Genomic DNA, 8,249 nt, shown 5'->3' on the forward strand with positions numbered 1-8,249 from the left:
ATGAGATCAGAGAATGCAGGTTGGCAGGGCGTGGGCGGTGGTGGGGGTCAGCTTGTACAAGCCGGTTTTCCCAGGCTTGGCAGGGCTGGACCTTACAGCTTCAAAAGACAGTCTGGGGTTTTACATATGTTCTAAAGATAATTTTAAGTGTTTGGTCTTTTTTACGTGCCCTAGGGTGAATTCGTGTAGTGCAAATCTTAATCCCTTTCCCATTCAATCCTGGCTACAGTGTTCTCCCCAGAAGCCACCATGCCTAATCTGTCTCTTGGGTGTCTTTTTTGAGCTGATATGTTCTTATACGTGTGTGGGGGGGGTGGGGTTCAAGGTTGTTTTTAATGGCTACCTTTTTCTTTAATTTCTGTACACTGAGAAAAAGTCAGTGAAAACAGAAGTAGGTCAGTCATGTAGGAAAGGAAGGTCTCATGGAACTGCTTCCCAACCCTGCCGTGCACCCCTCCCCACTAACACCACCAGCCAATTCAGGGGAGTCTTGTCATCGAGGGCCTCGTGGCTTGGAACTGTTTGAGAGAGAAAGCCTGGGTGCTGGCTGGAGCTCCAGACCAGAGGGCGGGGGATGGACTCCAAGGGACCCAGGGACCCAGGCCAGAGCCTGCAGGAGGAAATGGACAGGAAATGAACAGGGCAGATGTTCAGGAGGGAGAACCTTCAGGCCTCCACCTGACTTGGGCAAGGTTCTGCCAAATAAGGGAAAGGAAATGGAATTCATTTCCTGTCCTCGGAGAATGGACAGTCCCCTCAGGGAGGTCAGGGAGCTGGAAGGAAGAAGGCAGCGGGTCGCAGGCCCCCGTGTGTACTCCATCCCAGAGGCCTGGCCACACCCAGAGGCAGCATCTGGGGACGGCCCCACGGGGCAGACTGAGGCTCTGGGCAGGAGGCTGCTAGTTCGCTCAGGGCACGACTGTTCGCTTGGACCAGTTTCACTGGGAGCTGATTAGCTGGTCAGTCTGCCCGCACTGATTTGCCTCTTGAAGTATTTGTGGCAAGATTTTACCGTTTTCTAAAGCAGTGCTGTCCAGTACAAATACCATGTGAACCAACTGCAGGGAGAAAACTCTTTCCTTTCCATTGCACACAATACTCCACTTCTGATCGCCAAATGCAGAGGGTTTTCCCACCAAGCAATGCTCCAGTTCTCAGCAGAGACACCAACAGGATGTCCTACAAATTGAACTCCATTCTACACGAACGACCCGGAGATAATGTTGGATGCCACGGGAGAGGGTCTGCTTGTGGTGAGACTGTCCCCCGCTCTCTTCTGCATAAATACATCACCTGCGCACGCTGTGCTAAGCTGCTGACCCACGGCAAGTGACACATTGGAAATTCCCACATCATCCGAGTGTTCCATTAACTTGCTAGAGCGGCTCACGAATTTCAGGAAAATGCTTCACCTACTGGATTACTGTTTGTTATAAAAGATTGCAGCTTAGGGACTGAGGCTGGGTGGCTCAGTTGGTTAAGCAGCTGCCTTCAGCTCAGGTCATGATCCCAGCGTCCTGGGATCCAGCCCCCGCATCGAGCTCCCTGCTCAGTGGGGAGCCCGCTTCTCCCTCTGCCAGCCCCTTTCCTGATGTGTGCGCCCTCTCTCTCTCTCTCTCTCTCTCTCTCTCTCTGTCTCCCTCCCTGAAAAATAAATAAAATCTAAAAACAAAAACAAAACAAAAAAAAAGATTGCAATTTAGAAACAGCCAGATAGAAGAGATGTGTAGGGCAAAGTACATAGGATCGGAACAAGGAGCTTGCACAGTCTCTGGACCCTCCATACTCCTCATGTTTCTACACGTTCACCAAGCCAGAAGCTTTGCTGCCCTTGTGTGTGGTTCAGGGATTTTTATGGAGGCTTCATTACATAGGTCTGATTGATTAAACCATTGGCCTTTTATGATCAAATCAATCTCCCATTCCCTCCCCTCCCAGGAGGTTGAGGGAGTGTGTTACCCAAAACGGGCTTTGTCTCTCTGTGGGTAGCAAGCTAAAAGACACAATCAAGCCGAAGAATAAGAAAAGGAAGGGGTTTCTGGGCACCAAGCAAGGAGAATACTGGGCATATTTCCCAAAGCAGTGTCTCCCCAACAAATTTAGGGGAGTTTGAAGGTAAGGGTGCATACATATTCGTGAAGGGGTTGGTGCAATTGGGAATATTTCATGGGACTGGGCTGGCTCGGGTAACCATTTTTAATATTCTGGTCTGGTATCTGAGTGCTCAGAGGGGTTTAGATCTTGCAGAGAGAACCCATGAATGTGCATCAGGTCAGTGCTTGGAATCAGTGCAGTGAGTCTTGAACTACTATTTGTTGTCCCCAGTAGGACTAGGCAATCTCCTGGCCTGCTTATAAAACACCCACCTTGAGATATTTCATTCCTCATGCCTGAAGGGTCTGGGGCGAAGGTCAGCCTTCCGTAGGTGCTTCCTGCTGAGAAAGAGCGTCGTGGTCTCCCTAGTTAGAGGAGTGAAACTCTATCTCTTTTTAAATTTATGTATAGAGGGGCAGAGGAGAGAGAATTTTAAGCAGACTTCTGAAGCGAAAGGCTCCATTTCAAGATCCTGAGATCATGACCGGAACGGAAACCAAGAATCCGATGCTTAACCAACTATGCCACCCAGACGATCCAAGGAGTGAGACTCTCCTGCTGCTGCAATTAGATAAGTTTGGGGATCAGAGAAAGGTTTGGGCTGCAATTTTTCATATCCCCAGTGAAACATGAGACTTAAGTGGACTGTTGCAATGAGCAAGTTAAGTATTGCAGGGACCAAATACATTGGTCGTCGGGAGACAGAGGAAGGTTAAGGATGATAGCTGTTAGCAATGAATCAGGGAGCTGTATCTTAACAGCTTCCTAGAAGAGTGAGTGGTTAGTAGCCCCAAGTCAGGTCCTGTCCAGATAGGGCTGAACTGATCTTGAGCTGACCCCTGGCTTCCAGCAAACCCAGTCACTCGGTTCATAGGAATACAGTTTATTCCGTGTGATAAAGGGAGGCTCGTATATGCACAACTCGTCCAGGGCAGACACAAAGTCCCAAGGTGAATCATATGCTTTATTGCGTATTCAATTTCAGCCTCAGGGTGAGTTAAGGTTGGAACAAGCCTGGAAAAGTTCTTCCACATGTACATGTGAAGTTCTGTTGTTATCTTTCAACCTTCCCCGGGGATGTCTAGGCGCTCGATCCCCCAAAGGGGCCTTTTCCTTTTAAAATTCTTTTTTTTTTTTTTTTTTTTTTGGTCTGAGAGAGCATAAGCATGGGAAACCAGCAGACAGAGGGAGAAGCAGACCCCTTGCTGAGAAGGAGCCTGATGGGGACTTGATCCCAGGACCCTGGGAGCCGAAAGCAGCCACTAAACCAACTGCTCGAGCCACCCAGGTGCTCCAAAGGGGCCTTTGCCTTAAAACTTCTAGATGATTGGGGCTTCCAGGCAGCAGGCAACTTCCATTTTTATCCCTACAGCAAGGGCCACACCCATGGTTTCTTTAGAACAAATGCAGGTCCATTACCACTTTGCAAAGCTAGGAACCATGACCCCAGGCAATGCCTTGATGACCTCATCTGCCCCCTTAGTTCCATGGAGAAAAGCCTCTATCCACCCAGTGAAAGTACCCAGGAAAACCAGAAGGTATTTAAATCCCGCAGGGGTTTAAGGGTGGCTCAGTCTGTTAAGCCTCCAACTCCTCCTACTCCTGATTTTGGCTCAAGTCATGATCTCTGATGAGGGAGCAGGAGGCTGGCTGAGGACAAAGCAAGAGCTGGCGCCTTGCACCCCCCCCTTCATCCGCTCCCCTCAGGTGTAGCATTCCTCAGGCACCCCTGACTGCCATAAAATGATAAATAGTTAACTTGCTGAGATCACAATCCTGCAAGACAGGAGTCTCCCTTGGTTTGCAAATGTCCTTGAGATTACAACAAAGAAGTTACCTTATCAATAGCCCAATTTCCAAAGACACAGAACTCAGTTCCTCAAGCCTAATGTTACCCTCCCCTCCATAAAAACCGAAGGAGGTGGAGGTAGAAGGAAAAGTAAATAAAGTTAAATTTCTTCTAAACCTAAATCTCATTAACAAGGATGCTTGATAGCAGGAATGTAACATTCCACCAGACTTCCAATTGTCTTTACTTGATAGCAACTAAGCCTTCAATATCCTGATAGTATTCTTTGCCCCAATAGCCCTTCTGAACACCCCTTTGTCCTCACCTACCCAACTCCTGTGTATATAACCAACCACTCCTCACAACCCGCAGCAGCAGCTCTTCCTGCCCACGGGTCCTGTCCCCGTGCTTTAATAAACCACCATTTTGCACCAAAGATGTCTCAAGAATTCTTTCTTGGTCATCGGCTCCGGACCTCAGCCCACCAAACCTCACCTAGGTTCTAGAATTTCATGAATCTCAGCACTGAGTTCAGCTCCGCGCTCGCTTAGCTCCCAGTGGGTTTGGGATTTTCCCTCTCCTTCTGCCCCTCCCCGCCCCTCATGCACACATGTGTGTGCGCTCTAACTAAAAAAGTAAATAAACATAAAATCCCCCAGGTGCCAGAGTCGGTGGGCGTAACTATAGAACCCGTAAGCCAGGGGCACCTGGGTGGCTCAGTGGCTTAAGCCACTGCCTTCGGCTCAGGTCATGATCTCAGGGTCCTGGGATCGAGTCCTGAATCGGGCTCAGCGGGGAGCCTGCTTCCTCCTCTCTCTCTGCCTGCCTCTGCCTACTTGTGATCTCTGTCAAATAAATAAAATCTTAAAAAAAAAAAAAAACCTGTAAGCCAATCCTCCCCAGGCAAAGACCCTCACTTTGCTTAACCTTGGCTAGAGGGAGAGTCCGAGTTTATTTTGTACCTCATTTTTAACACAGTAGTACGTTTCTGCAGTCAAATGCTTTACCCCTGAGTTATACCCCCTCTAGTGCATACATTTCTGATTAGCCTCTCCGATGAGGTGTCTAGTGATCTTTTTTTTTTTAAGATTTTATTTATTTATTTAACAGGTCACAAGCAGGCAGAGAGGCAGACAGAGAGAGAGGAAGGGAAGCAGGCTCCCCACTGAGCAGAGAGCCCGACGTGGCACTCGATCCCAGGACCCTGGGACCATGACCTGAGCCGAAGACAGAGGTTCCAACCCACTGAGCCACCCAGGTGCCCTCTAGTGATCTTTTTGAATGACCCATATAGCAACAGGCACAAAGACTGTGTAGACATGGGCCGTTGTGGAAGTTTCTAGGAAGTTTACCTGCAGGCGTCTAGCTTCAGCTTTCAGGGCTTCTGGGAAAAGAGCAGATTTGGTCCAGGTCCATGAATGGGGGAACACTGAAAACCTTAGTTTGGTGAATTATACCCAGATATTCCAGGTTGGGAGAATTCAGGATCCAGCCCAGTTTCCTAGGCCAAACACCAAGCACTCGAAGAACAATCAGAACTAGAATCTAGAAACATCCATAAATATGTGTAACTGAAATATTTTCTCTGTAAAATCACCCCAATTTTCACCAAAGATGGCCAAATGAAGACTCATTCATTCGTAAAACAAGTCCAGTTCTTTTTTTAGGATTTATTTTTAAGTAATCTCTACACCCAACATGGGGCTTGAATTTACAACCCTGAGAACAAAAGTCTCATGCTGAGCATCCTGAGGCAGCCAGGCACCCCAACACAAGTCCGGTTTTAACAAACTTGGCCTCATTATTTACAGAAACGCAGCAAGAATAGCGCCAAATAAGTCCTTTTATTTTTTTTTTATTTTTTTTTTTAAGATTTTATTTATTTATTTGACAGAGAGAGATCACAAGTAGGCAGAGAGGCAGGCAGAGAGAGAGAGGAGGAAGCAGGCTCCCTGCCGAGCAGAGAGCCCGATGCGGGACTCGATCCCAGGACCCTGAGATCATGACCTGAGCCGAAGGCAGCGGCTTAACCCACTGAGCCACCCAGGCGCCCCCAAATAAGTCCTTTTAGATCTACTCTGCTGCAACTGTTCATAAGGAATTTCAGATTGACCTTCTTTTTTTTTTTTTTTTAATTTTATTCATTTATTTGACAGACAGATCACAAATAGGCAGAGGCAGGGAAGCAGGCTCCCTGCTGAGCAGAGAGCTCGATGTGGGGCTCGATGTGGGGCTCGATCCCAGGACCCTGGGATCATAACCTGAGCTAAAGGCAGAGGCTTTAACTCACTGAGCCACCCAGGTGCCCCATCACATTGACCTTTTAACTGCCTCTTGAAGCTAGGGAGCCAAACAAACACTTGCCACCAGATTTATTGGCAATACCTGCAGACTGGGGTCATTTTCTCTCTTTTCAAGGTCCTCCAAATATCCTAAGGCTCTTGAGCCTGCCAGGAAATAACTTTCCTATCTCACCTGGTAAGGTTTCTGGGAATCCTGTAAACAAGATGTCAGGCTGATTTTTCCAAGGGTCTTCTTTGGTTCCATAAAGTCAACCTTAGTTCCTTAAAGCTCTCTGGGTAAAGGTGCCTGGTTAGCTCCGTCATTGGAGCGTGTGACTCTTCATCTCAGGGTTGGGCCTTTGATCCCCTCATGTGTAGAGATCATGACCTGAGCCAAAGGCCGATGCTTAACGGACTGAGCCACACAGGCGCCCCAATAAAATCTTAAAAAATAAAATAAAATCTTAAAAAAAAAAAAAAGAAAAAAGCTGTCTGGTCATATCTGAGTCTATGCATGTCTCTCTCAAATATGACCTTCCGTTCAAAATCTTGGTAATATAACCAATGTTTCCAATGGTGTCCTTTTACAAAGAGAACAGATTCTTCTTGAACTTATGTATATAATTATAATTGCCATCAGAGTAAGACTACTCAATGAGAGTTTCCAAATTCTAGAGGGATCGGGTAGGCAGAAGAAGATAAGCGTTTCCATTTGTTTGCAAAGGGTTATTTTACCAAACTTCTGGAAGTCATGGGTATGTTAAGAGCAAAATGTTTCCTTAAATCTGGAAGAGGCAAAAGTTAGAGAACCAGCAGGGTTTCAAACAAGAGTCATAACAGCTATAATCATTTTCCTCAATTCATTTAGTCCCGTGTTATTCTTGTTTGAATGCAGTTTTTCCACTAGTTCTGAAAATTCTTACCCCACTTAGTTTTATGATCTGAAGGGTATCAGAAAGCTGCATTCATCTAAAGTCCCTTTCATGAATCTCCTTGAAAGTGAAATACATTTATAAAAGCAGCAGAACAATAACTAAGTGACGAAAGACTAAAAAATGGCCATGGGGCGTGGCGCCTGGGTGGCTTAGTTGGTTAAGCGTCTGTCTGCGGCTCAGGTCATGATCTCAGGGTCCTCAGATTGAGTCCCCATATCAGGCTCTCTGCTCAGCAGGGAGCCTGCTTCCCCCTCTCTGCCTGCCTGCCTCTCTGCCTACTTGTGATCTCTCTCTGTCAAATAAATAAAATCTTAAAAAAAAAAAGAATTTGAATTTGAGGGATGCTTGTTAAAAAAACAAACAAAAAGCAACCTCCGAAGTTTTTAAAGCACACACAGAATAGGACTAGAGATCACTACAAACCTTAACACTGAATTACCTATTTAACCAAGATGGCAGTAAGAGATTCTATGGGTTACATAGTTGTGAGCAAAACTTAGCTCTTTTATTTATTTTTATTTTAAGTTTTTATTTAAATTCTAGTTAGTTAACATATATGGTAAAATTGGTTTCAGAATTCAGTGATTCATTACTTAGATATAACACCCAGTGCTCATCACAACAACTGCCTGCTTAATACCCATCACCCTGGGGCGCCTGGGTGGCTCAGTCATTAAGCATCTGCCTTCAGGTCAGGTTATGATCCTGGGGTCCTGGGATCTAGCCCCACATCGGGCTCCCTGCTCAGCGGGAAGCCTGCTTCTCCCTCTCCCACTTTCCCTGCTGTGTTCTCTCTCTCGCTGTGTCTCTGTCAAATAAATAAAATCTTTTTGAAAAAGTACCCATCACCCAGTTACCCCATCCCTCACCTGCCTCCCCCCCACTAACCCTCAGTTTGTTTCCTATAGTTGAGTCTCTTATGGTTTGTGTCCCTGTCTCTTTTCCCCACTCATATGTTTATCTGTTTTCTTTCTTAAATTCCACATGAGTGAGATCATATGGTATTTGTCTTTCTCTGACTGACTTATTTTGCTTAACATATACTCTAGTACACCCACATCGTTGCAAATGTCAAGATTTCATTTTTTGATGGCTGAGTAATATTCCATCATATATATATATATACACCACATCTTCTTTTCTTTTTTT

This window comes from Mustela putorius, unplaced genomic scaffold (genome assembly GCF_011764305.1).
Source record: "Mustela putorius furo isolate JIRA1106 unplaced genomic scaffold, ASM1176430v1.1 tig00003853_pilon_pilon_pilon, whole genome shotgun sequence".
Taxonomy (NCBI): Eukaryota; Metazoa; Chordata; class Mammalia; order Carnivora; family Mustelidae; genus Mustela; species Mustela putorius.